Source organism: Ambystoma mexicanum, chromosome 12, assembly GCF_040938575.1.
Source record: "Ambystoma mexicanum isolate Mex_15411 chromosome 12, UKY_AmexF1_1, whole genome shotgun sequence".
Classification (NCBI taxonomy): Eukaryota; Metazoa; Chordata; class Amphibia; order Caudata; family Ambystomatidae; genus Ambystoma; species Ambystoma mexicanum.
Genome location: NC_090936.1, coordinates 1117796042 through 1117812147, shown reverse-complemented (window position 1 = coordinate 1117812147; position 16106 = coordinate 1117796042).

The following is a 16106-nucleotide window of genomic DNA, read 5'->3' as shown; positions in this document are numbered from 1 at the left end:
CAATGTGGACAAATATGACAGTTTGCTTTGGCAACCACATTCCTTTGCCTTTTCTTCTGGTCAAAAGCCCTCCAATTGCTGTTCCCATAGTACTGATGCCTTATTTGTTATATTATTCTTGGGAAGAAGGACAAGCCTCCTGCTTTCTCCGGGTGCAGTGGGAATGTTAGTCTCCTACAGTAGATAGGAGCAGGGAGTTTTCGCCGGCGACTCCCCCTCTACTCCTCCACCCGCACACGCCAACCACAGAGATTGTCAAATGAAGGACAGACAAGGACTATTCATTAATCAAACTGCTCCAGTGCCCATTATTGCTGGCATCTTGGGCCTTTCGTCCTGTTGCAGTCATTCAACTGGCAACAGTTACATTTGGCATCATAGTTAGCAACACCAACATAAGTTTCCGCTCGCCATGTACAGCTCATGATGTCACGCATGACAACCCAAATGACATCACTAATGGCATCAGTGATTACATGACTTGCACTGACATCATCCAACATATCATTATGGTCAGAATGCATGAAAACTAGGCAAAGAGATTACCCCACATGTGTGCCCATGCATAATACCCACATGGAATGGCCTGCAGCCTGGCATGAGCAGACTGTTTTCCCTGAATGCCTCAAGGACATGAACTGAGTTCAGTTCCTTCTTAAAAGTTCCCTCTAGAGACTGCTCAAATGGCAGTGACTGCAGCCAAACCCTGTAGGAATTCTTATTCTCAAAATGCCCATGGGTCATGACCTATGATATGATATGGGGGGTGGGGGACAAGAAACAATCTTACTAGGCCCAGTGACAGGGAGGGGAAAGAGGGATAAGTGCCAGGGGAGGGGGAGGGGGAGAAGTGCAGGACATACGATCAACAAGCAAAAACAAAACAAGAAAACGGAAGTGCGGCCAGCAGGTGGCAATGCAAGGGTTAAGTGCAGGCAGCCGGTGATTGGGGAGTGCAGGTAAGGGGACTGTAGGGTAACAGATGCAGCCTCAAGTGCATGTTTGGAGGCGGCCATTAGGGGAATGGGTATGGCCATTCCCCATGCACAGCAACAATACAAACAGAATGTGTATGTGATCTCACCGATGACCCCATTCGTGGTGTCACCTGTGATGCCATATTTGATGCTGCGATGCATGGCAGATTGTAAGTTAGGGTTTTTCTGCTAAATATACCCAGTGAGTATTAATTTGTTTAGATGTCGCGTTATACCCATAACATAGATTCAACTAAAGCTTCCTTTATGCATTTCGAAGGATAACCATTTTTTTAATGATTTCTGGTGTTGTTTAACTATAAACTCTACTAGTATGTGTCCATGCCAAGCAGTCACTGTTTATAGGGCAGTGACGCTACCTTTGACAGTGCCAGCTGACCCTGGCCTAGGAACACTACGGGCAGTCACTATGCCCTGAGCATGGCGTTTGCAGTGCATCCATGTCTATGGGCATTCTCCAGATTGGGTAATCCGACCTTCAGTGCTTTCTGGGCATTGGCATTGCCTGTGTCCGCGCTCCTCGCTGCAATAATGAGACCAACAAAAACATGTCCCACTGTCCATGGACTTTTGCACCAGTTAGGCCCAAGGCCATGACCCAGCTCCCCGTTCCAAGGGTATCACTACATATTATCCCCACCAAAAATATCATCGCATATATGGTCGTTTGGAACGGCCATAGGCAATATTTTTGTGAGGGATAATTTTTTGGGGTTTTGGGAGTGAGGGTTGCAGGGGTGTCCCGCAATACTTTAAAAATAATGCAGGGGCTGCAGGGGGTGTCCCCCGCAGGTTCCATGCCTTAATATCGCAGCAAAAATATGGTGATAATTTTTTTGCAGATATTTTTGAGGGGATATTAACACATGGAACCGTTCCAAGTGACTAATCCGATTGCACTGCCCATGGCCTTTGACCGTGCCACCTGTCCACCTTGAAACATTGAGGCAAAATTACCTTTGGTCATGGACATTAGGCTTAGCATACAGCAGAAACTCATACATCCATGCCTTGCAAATAAACAGATACTGCCAGCCATGGCAAGTGGCCAGTATACCGTGGGTAGGTCGTTGTAAATTTAGTTGACCCCTTTTCATTGAGTCAACCAAATATATCCACTGTCCCCATTGTACCAAAAAGGCACAAAGACAGTGGCCCACTGGCCATGGCCAAAGGCCCATATCCCCGGACATGAAAATTATGAGATCTCGCTGGTCACAGGCACTGTCCCTATTGCCCCAACACAGCTCAAAGTGCACAAGCAACTGTCCCCCTTTTTCCCACTCCTTTATTTTTGCAGTAGATTGCCCCAGAGAAATGTCCTTGGAAACCTACTGCAGTCACGTCAATTATTGGTTTCTCGCTATGGTTTGTGTGACACATTTTGTTTTCCAAACAGTCTTTTGTTATTTCCGCAAATCTGCCACAAATCCACACCACCCTTAGCTGCATAATTACACATGTCAGTTCTCTTTCCCCATGCCCACATCTAGCCTGGATTCTCGCTGTATCCCCTTTCTTTTCAGGCTTCCTGCAGGATTACCATGGTAATCCCTCCCTCCCATTGAGCACAGACACAAAATGGCGGCTTTCCAGTTCTGCTTCAATACACCACTGGAGATTCATAAAAGATGTTTTCAACTGGGGCACAACCATTCTCCCGATTTTTTTTCAAAACTACTGGATAGGTTTACAACAATCCCACAAAAAAGTCACATCCTTGGCACTTTGTGCCCAACTTTCTTTTCATTTTATGCAAATGGATCCAGCAGTTTTCAGGGTGTGGTTGTGCAGTGGAAGCATCTTTTTTCAAAATCGGAAAATTAATGAGATAGGCCAAGAATAGCTTTTTTGTTTTCTTAATAACTTTTGAAAACTGTTTAACAAAACATTCCCAGAATGTTCAATTTGGTGGGGCCTTTGCCTGACATTATTTTTCTAAAAATGTCAACCAAATATGTCCGGCTAGTCAAGAGGCATTATCAACAGATTTGTGGTGAAAATCAGTGCAACTTGGTTTTATCTTAACTATATACGATGGGGACTATAAAATATAATATATAGATTGACAATTTAATACTATTAAACAAACAGATAACAGAAGTTGAACAATGGAAGTTGAAGTGAAAGCGTCAGAATTCAGTAATGAACATGCCGGTAAGATAGCTCAGCGGGTTGAGCGCTCGCTGCTGCGATCTAAGCGTGATCCACTGGTCGCAGGTTCGGATTCCGGCAAGGCCAACTCAGCCTTTCATCTTTCCGAGGTCGATAAATGAGTACCAATTTCGGTTTGGGTGATATTATGTGCAAATATGTGCTCTGTAAGGCGCTTTGGAAAAAGGCGCTATATAAATAACACATCATTATCCTTCATGTGTAAAGTGGTCTGCATGACACTGTGTGCAGGCCATCATTCTCTGAGTCTTTCAATGTGATCACTTCAACTTCCCTTGCACAGTTTTAGACAACTGATTGTTTAAAATTGTTGGCAATTATAGACCACCGTGGGTCTCATCTAACTTTACTTCGGCGTAGAGCGATAAAAGAGTACACATCAAAAGAACATCGAATAACACAAACATAAAAGGTTGCAAATAGGATTTCCAGAGCGGAAATAGCAGGATTGGCAATCATCCATAGGGGACTCCATTGTGGCACATAGATAACTATGTTCATAACTGGTACCGGCCTGATGTAGAGTGTGGAGGGGTCCCAATACTATTAATGGGCCGTGAATATTGAAGATCTAAGCTGTGCAATATCGCCCCTCGTCCTTTTCCTCAGTGGGACATCGTTCGCCCCTGAGAGCATAGTCCTCTGCGGCGTGTTTTCAGGGGGCTGCACGCTAAGGTCAATTTGGCCATTTAAAGGAGAGTGGCATCTCTTGTTGAAATTCAAAATACTCTCAGCCATGCCCTGATCTCTAAAGTAAATTCTAATGGAATCAGAAACATTGCTTCCATAAACTTGGGTCCTAATGCAGCGCAGTATTTGCTCCCCCGGCTAGGTTAGGGCCAGAGGGATATGAACGCGGCATGGGGACAAGCTGATGGATGGACCTTCTATGGGCACGATTTTCTACGTGTACTTTTGGCAGTGACTCAGCTCCCAATGTTGTGGGCGATGGGCAGTTACTTACTTCAACCCTAACATTTAGACATCTACCTGCCTGGATGGAGCTTATTTTGTTAGATCTTATATCCGTATTGATACATCAGCACTCACTGGCGGGTTAGGGGTCATTGTTTCACCCTCCTGACTCCTCCTTGATCGTGCTCATGTTCCATCCCACCAGTTCAATCAAGGATGAAACAACATTTTTTAGAATTAACATTTCAGCCAATACAGTGTTGCATTTACAAGTGTTAGGCACTGCACCTCCCACTTCGGCCTGGTTTAAGGTTCAATTTGCTACTTTAGTACACATCAATGAGAGGGCAAGATATACTTTGTCTGGCAGGGAAATATTGAATGCCCTTGGTGATAAAGCATGAGGCCTCAGTTCTACCGTGCCCCATTATTTCTATCTTATATCTTTCCCCATCGGTAGTACATTTAAGTGCCCCTTTGGACAGGTAGAAGGTCCTGGTGAGCGGGCGTAGTCAGCCAGAGCAGGCATCTCCAATTGAATTGGGGTTTCCTCCCTGCTGGATGTGCTGCGGTTGGAAGGGTGGCAGTTAAAGATCCTCTCTTGCTGTGGATATATGGGCAGAAATGCAGGAAAAACTGCCAATGACATAGACATAATCCTGGGGGTGTTAGGGTGTCTGGGTCGCCTCGTAAAACTACCCATAATAATACAAAAGTAGTCAAAAAGGAGCACACGCCGGTGCAAGAAGTAACACAGCTGTATTCAGGGCCACAGACACAAATGGGACACAAATTCAAACAGATTGCAGAACAGAACTGCATGAAAAGGCGAGTTAGAACTTTAATACAAAGCAATTAGCGTTCATGGTCGTGTGACATGAATAAATCTCCCCACACAAAGCTGATTGGACTTCGCACTTTGCACCTAAGTGATTTCAATCCGGCACACACCCAAGTCCCGCCAAGCATGTAGTGTGCAATTGAAACCCTTATTTATTTTTATCTATAAATTCAATATTCTGAACGATATACCACTCGTATCACACCCTTCTCCTGAGACCCCCCCATCCCCGGTCACACTGAACCAGGAATCAGGCTAGTTTACAAAGGTAAATATTATGTATTTAAAATGTAATCATAATATATTTAATAGGTAACAACAATCACCAATGGGGTGTCAGAACACTGAGTAATATCTTTAATACACTAGGAATCAAGTAATGAGCACACAAACAAATTCAGTACAGAAAAGAATACTTGTGTGTTGGTTTGGACAAATGGCACTATGGTTAGAGGATCCCCCTGCAACACCCCTCAACCCACCAATAGACAATGTAAAGATATGGGAGGAGAGAGCAGGTATTCAGGAATAGCACAAATCAAACAGAATATCAGTCCCACCTTCCCCCTTCAAACACAAGAGAAACATTGAATTGATTTTTCAGCCATCAACATGGCCTTGAAATTGTCTTTGGAATTGACTGAGCAAAAACACCAAATGTGGTCGAAATACTTAAATTGTCATAAATTCTTATGGGAGCTGCTTTGAACAGTTGCAACCAATCACAAGCAATGATTTAGTCAGAAGAAAACTTTTGAAATCTCAAAGTCCAAGTGGGAAAGAAATGAAAGCTATTTCACACGTGTAAAATTTCTCAGAATGTAATATCGCGGCAAACTTTTCCTTACACGATATTCGCTATAACAGGAGAATCACACTGTTTTCTATGGATAGCTAAGGATGTTAGGTACAAGTAGGAGATGAAATTTTGTTTCTATCACAATAACTGCGGGAGTTATAGAGGTTTTAGTAAAGGTTGATTTTGTAAATAGGTGCGAGAATGGAAAACAGAAAAGCACTTTGAAAATGACAGATGGGTTGATTACAATAGATTATGACTTTGAAAAAGCGAATGCCACAGATGGATCTTACAGTCACGTGATCAGCGTAACCCGCCTGTTGTGGATACTCTACTTCTTCAGATGAGAAAAGAGTCCGCGCAAAGGTAGTTCTACGCACACTATGATTCTGAATTAAAAATGGGCTGGGTTTGAGAAAGGGATAAGACAATGCAAATATACTATGGGTCACAGTTCTTCCTATTAATACTCACATGATACGTTATTATATTGGACTGTCTCAGCCGGTCACCGAATTTGCACAGAATCTGCCTTCTTGATTGTGGATAATTCAGTCAGCTGGATGGCGAGTTCCTCAGGCAAGCCTAGTGGTAGCAAGCCAGAGAGTTTTAGGATACTAGTTCAAAAGGCCTTCTCCTCACACCACAGTGCTTCACTGGGTTGCAAGAATAAGTTTGAAGATTTAGGCCTTGCAGAAAGTCAATAGTTCTCTACTGCTTGCAAGAGTCTTGGCATTTGGATCTGGAAGGATGTTAAAGCTGGATGTAGAATGCTGGATCAGAGTGCTTCACCGGAATCAGGAGAGTGAATCAGTCAGTCCCTATGTGTTGTCAGCTGTCTATATTTATCCTTTCAAATGACATCACAAAATGGGTGTATGGGCCGGCTCAGCTAAGCTTGCCCCTGTGAGCTGGGATTGGATCAAAACCTCATCTCCACCTTGCTACTGAGTGCTTGGATCAAGGCTGGATGATGTCACATTTTATGGTTTGATTTACAATCCTCATAGACCTCCCTTTAGCCACTGGTTTCAAAATCGGATTTCATCCTAAATACATATTTCTGCATTGGTCACCTTTATACAAATCACACACAAAGATGCCATATTTTATGTAGTAGCTGTTCCTCAAAATCCCGCAGCTGTGGGGTCTTGTTCCAACTTTCTACAGAATTATGTCCTTTTTGCTATGAACACCAATTTCCAAACTTTATGCAAATTTCCACAAATGTGTGTGTTTAACATAGGAATGTGTGTGTACATTTTCACAATTCTAGGATTAATACATTTCACATAAAACCACATATATTGCCAGTCCTGTCCAGATCATGTTACACTGTTCTGGCACCTCTTAAAACGTGCAGCCAAAAATTAGACTAATAGATATGTCCTTGGTATATTTTTCACCATTTTGAATCACCAGTTATGAGTCTTTAAAAATTGTTCTTTGTTCATGTTTAACAGCAACGGGTATGCCCCTTTTTCTCTCCCTGGATTGCAGGAGCATCCCCCTCCTTGTTTGTTCCTTCCAGGAGCCATTTACGACCCTCTCACACCTCTGTTTACTGGGCTGAAGGGCCTTCATTCTCTTTATGTAGACAAGAGTCTGGGTTAACCCACAATTATCATCTCCCTGTGAGTTTCAGCTGAAAGGATATCCCTCCCCCTGAGAGAAACCTGTTTGTCCACTTCCAAAGGGTTGCAGCTCAGCCAAGCTAATTTATTCTTAATTAAACATCCAGGAAAAAACAAACTTGTTGCATCAAACATAAATACATTACTTTCCTAGCTTTAACTCTGTGGGATAAAAGCAACTGAGATCTGTATTCTTTTTAGCCACCATCCTTTTTATGTTTGCTAATCCAGCAGACTTTTTAGTTTAGATCACTTTGAACTTTCATCAGTAACTCATCTGACAGCTGTCATTCAGGGAGCTCAGGGTACTACACCCAAATTTCGACCCAAATCCAGTTTGTCTGATGAATGTTTTGCTCTTCACATTAGGACTTTGTATGTTCGCAATGCTTCCTTAGATTACTTGAATTTTAGCACCAAGCAAGATTTTGAATGTTGAGAAGTGTTGTGGTATAAGCATTTTGGAGTTTTTAGCACAAGCAAATGCCATTTATAGGCACCTTTTGAAGTTTCATTTGCAAAGCGCTGCTTCTTTCTCTGCCCTCTGTTGGCTGGTCCTGGAGCCCACTGGCACATTTTCTGCAGTGTGTGTTCTATTCCACCCCACATGCACCATGGGTGGCTGGTTGTACATCCATCTTTTAGCGTGCTTGAGAACGCGTTTTTTGTAGGTTTTTGGTGCGCACAAGAGTTTTGCCGCCATTGTTGCAGTTTCTTGCACCATAAGTATTAGAGTGATACCGCATAGCACAGCAAAGTGGGTCAATACATCCCACAGAGCCCTCCCTCCCGACTTGGTTTTGACCGCCCATCAAGGGGAAGTCAGGAGGTTGGGATGTTCTTTTCTGTCTATGTGGAGAATTTCAGTCGCTTCTGCCGTCAGTGCTGGAGGTGACCGGCTCTCCTTGCCGGTTCTGGTCGGGAGTATTGCTGGTTCTGGTTGGGAGTATGAAGTGGCACTCCGGGCTCCTTGGGTCTTTCCTCCCGGTCCCCGAGTGGTCCTCCTTGGTAATTCTTGGGATGATTCTTAGTCCAATGCTAGAAAATAGAACATAGCATGGTTATGGAAGTGTCCACACGTCATCTTGGGATGTCAGCAGTGGGAAAGACACTTGCATTGATTACAATTGGCAATATTCCCCATCTATGTTCACTAATGGTCTTAATACTCTTCTCGCACATACACAGTGAACATTTAGTAATTCTTTTATGTCTCCGGATTTTCCCCCTTTGGATTTCCGGTTGGCTCTTCTATTTGCCGCAAAGTATGCTTGGCATGGCAACTCTTCAGCTGGTTTATGTGGACCCACTTGTCTTCCCCTTCTGTCAAACTGCCCTTGGGGATGCAGATTCTGTAGGCGACTGGTGAGATTCTGTCCACAATTTCAAATTTGCGCTCCTTGGCTTGATTCCTTTGGAAATTGTACAAGTAGACCCGGTCTCCTACTTGATATTCTTTCTTAGTTGTCTTAAGATCATAGTGGGTCTTCATGCTGTCTGCAGATCTTTCTAGATTCTGCTGAGCATAGGCAAAAACATGTTGAAGGTCTTTTCTGAGATTCTCAACATACTCATGAGTTGTGGAGGCATTTATCAAGGTCTGCTCTTGGGTTCTGTACAGCAGATTCTGGGGTAGCACCATCCTTCATCCAGTCATCAGCTCAAATCGAGAAATTCTTGTTGCAGAAGAAGGGGTAGATCTGATGGCCATTAGGACAAGGGGTAATCGAATGTCCCAACTTGGCCCAGAATCTGCCACAAACTTTTTTAATATGCTCACAATATTTTTATTGTACCTCTCAACTCCACCATTAGAGGGCACCAGTAGGCAATGTGTAGTTTCCTTTTGACCCCAAGTATCTCCCACATCTTTGTCATCACTTCGCTAATGAAGTGGCTACCTCGGTCTGACTGAATCGTTTGGGGTAGTCCAAAACGCGAGAAGATGTTATTGATCATCAGGGCAGCTGCTGTTTCTGCCTTGCAATTTACGGCCGGGAGACATTCTACCCATTTAGTAAACAAGCATGCTACGGTCAGCATGTACTTGTTCCCCCTAGAAGAGCTTATCACAGGCCCGATAAAGTCGACTTGCAAATCCATCCAAGGCAGTGTCATCCCCTCTTTTGGAGGGGAGCACGGTGTGTGAGAGATATTGGTTGAAATTGTGCACACACAAGACACCCCTTCAAGTATTGGTCGAGGTCCTGCCCCATGTGTGGCCAGTATGCAACCTCTCGCAAGATTTCTAATGTCGTATGAAACCCCCGATGACCGGCTGTGGCCGCAGCATGGCCGTGACTTAGCATCAGGCTTCAGAATGAGGAAGGGACCACCCACTGGTCATGGCCAGATATGGATCTCCTCACCAGAAAACCTTCTTGGATTTGGAACATTTTTGGACATTTCATCAAAACTCTGAGGTCCTCTTTCCTAATGTAATCGGTATCCGTCAGGGGAAAGTTCTCAGGGTCCTCAATGTGTTGATAAAACTTACCAATTATTGGATCCCCTTTTTGAGCCGTAATCAAATCAGCATCTGGGGTCTCCTTACTCCATTGTGCAGTTGAGAGTTCATTGTGAACATTTGTCTGGGACCTAGTGATAGCGGTGACCTGGATTTCCCCCAACAGGGACTCATCCTCAAGTAGATCCCCTTGGATGGCTCTGGTTTTGGCCAGCTGATCAGCTAGGTCATTTCCAGTTTCGTCTGATCCCTCTACTTTAGAATGACCCTTAATCTTTTTCCAGTAGATGGTCATCCCATTCGAGGTGACCAGATCATCAATATTTTGTATTCATTTTCCATGTTTTAAAGGTTTATTATGATCACATAGCATGCCTCTGGTTTTCCAGTTAACCAGGTGCTCCACTAATCCGTACCGCACATAATCTGAATCAGTGATTATGACCAGTTTGTGGAGTTGGTGTTGGACAGCAGTGAGGATGGCTTGATGCACAGCCATCAGCTCTGCCACTTGACTACTTCGGGGACTGATTTTGTACCCAGCGTAGGGCTCTGGGGCATCATTCACCCATGCATATGCCACGCCGGCCACAAGTTCCTTTTCCCCGTTGTTGTCGTTGTCAACATGGTAGGAGCACCCATCCACATAGACAGTGAACATTCCCTCACACTTGTCTTCTTCATAGACTTTGTGTGGGGAATTGAGGTATGCCTCCATGTTGTCCTTGATTTTAAGACTTTCGTCCTCGAGGCAGTTTTCTCTGGCACAATCATGCAAGTCAGCCAGACCTTGCGCGAGGGACTCTTCTTGTTTTGGCCATATCTGACCTCCACAGGAATGCCTTGCATTGACAGAATCCAGGAAATAATTCAGGAATTACTCACATTTCCGGCCCGGATTCTGTCACTTTGAAGATATTGCAAAGGTTGGTGTGGAGTCTCCACTATGATGTGTTCCCCCTGGATAAACGGGCAGTCATTCTTCAATGCCCACACCATTGCCAGGAGTGCCTTCTCACAATCGTTGAATTTTTCCTCCACAGGGGATACATTCTTACTCGCATAGGAGATTACTTTATTGACCTTGTCATGCTTTTGATGTAATACTGCAGTCAAGCATGTATTTGAGAACCCTGTCTCCAAGAAGAACTCCTTGTTTTTGACAGGGTAAGCTAGGCAAAGTGCTTGTGAGAGGCTTCTTTTGAGTTGTCTTACTGCCTCTGCTTGTTCTGGACCCCACTCCGACTTGACCCCCCTCTTCAACAGATGGATCAGGGGTCTTGTGATCTCTGCGTAATCCTCAATGAACTTTCTACTGTTATTAGTCAGTCCAAGGAGGCTCCTTAGTTCCTGCAGAGTTGTGAGGTCTTTTATTTTCTGGAGTGCTTCTACTTTCTTTTCCTGGGGACAGAGATCCTCAGGAGTGATTGCATGCCCCAAGAAATTGACATGGGTCCTGCACCACTGTGCCTTTTGGAAAGACAGTTTTGCTCTGGCAGCCCTCAACTGTGTCAGAACATAATGGATCTCCGCCATGTGTTCCTCCACAGTTGAGCTTTTGATTAGAACATCATCTACATAGGCCAGGTTGCCCCTTTCACCCAAGTTGGGCATGGCCTTATGCAGAAAGATGTTAAATGAATTGCCGGAGTTGATGTATCCGAAGGGAGTCCAGGTCCAAGTGTACTGCTACCCCCCGAAGGTAAAGGCCAGCTTGTATTGGTCCTACCTACTGGCAGGTACAGTTCAGTACCCATTGGTCAGGTCAATGGCATTGTATACATTTGACCCCTGGATCTGGGCCAGCCCCTGGTCAATGTAGGGAAGAGGCCATTGGGAAGTATGGACCCGTTTGTTGAGCTCCCATAGGTCAGCACAGAGTCTCCACTGGCCGTTTGGTTTCAAACTCCCCAGCACCGGATTATTGAATGTGCTGTGGACTGAACGAATTATCCCATGGGACTCAAGGTTCTTGATTATTTCAGTAAGGGACCCCATTGATGTGAGAGGCAAGCGATATTGCTTCACAAACACTGGAGTCATGCCAGGGTCTGTGGGAATTGTTGTGTGGATGTCGGTGTGACCACAGTCATATGAGTCCACCGCAAAGAGATCTTGAAAATCTAAGAAAACTTGTTTACATTTTTGCTTTTGCTCCAGAGTCTCACATGCATCAGCTAGGTTGACTCTCTTTTCAACCATCTGCCTGAAGCCCGGAAAGACTTCTGGTTTGGCTATCTCAGCGGCCTCCTCCAGCTGGGTGGACAAGTCCCTGGTCAAAGTGGTGACTTGGACTGATGGCTTCAGGTAGGGGAAGGCAGTCCTGGTGGACTTGAAAGATCACCTCATCCCTCCTGAAGTCACAGGTCACATCTTCCTTACCATAAGGGCAGAAATAGTACACCAGATAATTCCCCCCAGGCCGGGTGAAGATCCTGTCTGGTGTTGTGTGATTGTCGCTATCACTTTCAAAACAGTCATTGGGGATTGGTCCTATCAGTTCGTTACCTGAATCTATGGAAAAAGGTTGGTCATCAACTGCCATTCCAATAATGGTGCCTGCGCCCAGAGTGATACACTTTAGGTTGCTGTTATCCGCTTCTATTGGAGTGGTGTTGTGTTCTGTATTGACTAGTGGCGTCGGGTTTAACCCCAACCCTTACTGTTGAAAATGGGCATTGAGGGGAACATAGGCATCAGAGTTTTTCAGTTTCTGTCCTCTTTTATTTTTACTTTAAGTGGGAATAGACGGGTCCGTTCTGGGATGGTGACTTCCTTTCCAATCTGAATTTCAACTGCACATGGCAGCAGTTAATCTGACCGAAATGCTTTCTCTGGGTCATCAAAGTCCATGGGATTATCCGTTAACCGGGACCAGGATTTGAAGTTTATTAGGTCCAAACTAATGGCAAAGCGATTGAGAATGTCACGGCCTAAATAAAATGCAGCCGGGACATCTCGCACGACCCAACAATTATGGAATATGCTCTTGTTGCCTATGGACATTTTGAGCATGCACCTGCTAGGCAGGGGATGTTTGGATTTGGGTGTTTCCAGGTCCATTTCCCATTTGTCTAACAGTTTAAATGTGGGAATGGCTGGATCTTTTGGGAGTTTACGGGACATGGCTTCGCTGATGAAGCTCTTACCGTTGTTCATGCACACTCAGGCGAGAACAGAGTCCTTCCCCTCATTTAACTGAATAGGGATGAACAATTGCTCTGCAATTTTCTGAGTGTCAGCCAAGCTTTGAGCTGATTTATCATCATTTTGGACTATACGAGTGGGATTTTCTGATTGTTAATTTGTATAGAATTTTAGAGTATTCCCTTCTGGTGTGGAATGCCACTTGAGACTGGTAGGAAGGTTGATTTTCAGAAATAGAGAGGACTTCCCATCACCAATTTGTTGTCCTACTGCAATTACTGCCACGTCAGGGATTTGGTTATTTTGGAAATGGAATTCAATTTGGTCAGGTTTTTGTTGAACCATATGGCATGTGCCATTTAAACTAACATGGTTAACACTATGTTTTAATTTTATTGGTCGATTAATCTGGGTCCAGAGCACCTTGTTTACGCAATCTATGAGGGGAGACAATCTATGCAGGATGTCATTCCCTAGTTAACATGGTGTGCTCTCTGGAGTCACAACTATGACTGGGTGCTTCACCTTGTGTCGCTCAATTTTAATGTCTAAATCCACAGTCCCCTCGACAGGAATTTCATTCCCATCAAAGTTCTGAAGTTGTCCAGGAAGAGGGGTGAGAGGGATTTCGTATTTCTCCCCCCTTCCCGAATTCAGCTGATCAAAGGCCCTTTTTGACAGAAGGGTGACTTGGGATCCAGTGTCCACCAGTGCCAAAAATGTACATTTTACCTGTATTTGGACCATGGCAATTGCTGGGTTAATTTCTTTGCTTTGGATTCTGACAGAGGGGTGATTTGGGCAGGATTTTGTTTGAGGTCTTGGGAACCTGTAAGAAAAAGGTGACAGTTGGAGATGGGGGAGGTTTGGGCACCCCTGGTTCTGATTCTGGGCTGCCCCCCCTTTTTGGAGGCAGTCACCAGAATTGGTTTAAACAGGTGACTTTCTCGCTGGTCATTCTGGGGTTCAATGTTGGGCGGTTTAAACTCAGTTCCCACATCTACCCACTCTTTCCTGGGACCCATTTTTCTTTGGGAGGAGTTCCCCCATCCCTGAAGAAGATCCTTTGCCCAGAATCCTCTGAGGACCCCTCTCCTTCAAATTGGAAGATTCTAACCCCCTCCACAAAATGGGCCTTTTTAGGTTCTTAATTTCTCCTACCTGCCCTCTGTTCCTTAGGTTGCTGACTTTCGGGGGCAGGAGATTCTGGTTCCTGGGTTTCCATGGGCTTTTGCCAGGGGAGAAGGAAGCTTCCTTGAAAGCTTTACACCCTGTTTCCCTGTTCCTCCTCGCTGGGAACCGGTGGGATGTCAGGGTTGTCTCCCCGTCATTGCTCTGTAGCACCAGACCCTTGATTTGAGGGGTTCTGGGCCTCCATGTTCATCTGAGGGTTCTGTTGAGCCCTCAGCATGCGACTCAGATCCTGTGCCAAGTTCTGGACCTGGCGCTCCAGTTGGGACACCTGCTCTGGCTGGTACGGGGTTCTGGTCTACCCTTGGTTGATCACAGGAAGGGTAACTGTCCCTTTTCCATAATACCCTTAGTTGGGATAGTTTTGGTACCCTCCACCCTTGGCCTCCCTTCTCCCGGATTGGTCTGCCTGGGATCAGGAAAGTGGGGAAAGCAAGAAGGGTTGTTTTGGGGGTTGGTGTTTGGCAGGTACCGGGGAAAGAAATTCAACCCGGCATTTGGGGGATTACTACCATCCTGGGGAAAGTGAGGAGGGAAGTTTCCTGGGTTGGCGGCTGCCTGGTTGGAACCCCCCCCTGGGGCTGGCGGAGTCCACACATAGCCCAGGATGGGTCTGTTTCCTTGTAACGGGGGCTGATATAGTCAGGGAAGTTAGGGGTCCCATTTGTGGGGTTACCTCCCTGACTCCCTGTTTGGGATTGGCCCGAGGGCCTTCTGGGTCTTTGGTTAGGATGATTTTGTGCAGGAATATTTTTAGGCCCCCCCATCTCCAGATCTAAAATGGGGGCAACCTTCACCTCCACCACCTTAGCAGCAGCAGGGGTGTTGGTTGGTTTTGGGCTTTTATTGGCACTTTTATTTTCTACTGGCTTCTGCACTTCGTAGATGAGAGTTGCTTGTTCAATGACCCAGTCTAGTAATCTTTTCTCATGAAAGTCACTCACCAGCTGGGTCATAATGTATTTAGGGAGGGTGTGAAGGAAGGTATTGAGAAATTCCCTACTGTCTGTACGCACCCACCTGGTAGTCTGCGCAAAGGCACGTTTCAGCTCTTGGACAAATCCTTGTGGGGCCTGGTCTTCCCCACATTGCAGATTGTAGGCCGCCTTGCGAGCCTCTTGAGGTTTTCTGTGTATTGAGAAATGCTTTAAGATGGCTGCCCTATAGGTGGACCATCTTGAATGGTTGTTATCCTCGAGCCCCGCAAAGAAGCTGGAGTATTCAGGTGAAAATGTCCATATGACATACTGAATACAGCTTTGGCTGTCCTTCAGGTGGAAAGTCTCCATCATTTGCTCAAACAATTTGAGGTGCCCCCAAACTGAATATTTGGCATTTTTATGGTAGGGCGTTATGACGCTCTTAATAGCCTTGATTTGCTTCAGGGGATCTTTCAATAGGGCTCTCATCATTTTTTTGGCCTTTTTAGTTTTGGTCACCCTTGTCCACTCATCCTCTAACTCAGAGGCACTGCTACCAGAGGTGGCTGTCTGATCCTCTAGGCTTTCCCTGATTCTGCGTGCTTGGGAATGGCTGGCAGAATGTGGGGGCCTAGTCTCTGGAAACCGGTGGCACTCACAAGAGTCTTCTGACTCTCCCTTGCTCCCAGGATTGGCTGAGTACCCCACCACCCGCCACTGTCCTAGCTGGGAAGAGGTTTTTAAAATGCTCTTTGTGGGCCTATTTTCATGGAATTCCCCACCCAATTTGACTGACTGATCCCTTGGTAGGTGATATTTTTGAGGTTCTAGTTCTCTGATTCTCCTCTCACTGGAGTCTCCCTGATCAGAGAGGCTGCCCCTAATACCTGTACAAAGATGCCCGCCTATCCATTTCTGGGAGGCGCTGATCTGTCAGTCCCATATCTCCCATTGTATTGAAGTCTACCATATCCGTGGCACTTGGTTCATATGAGCCAGTGGACATGAGCGTGGCATAG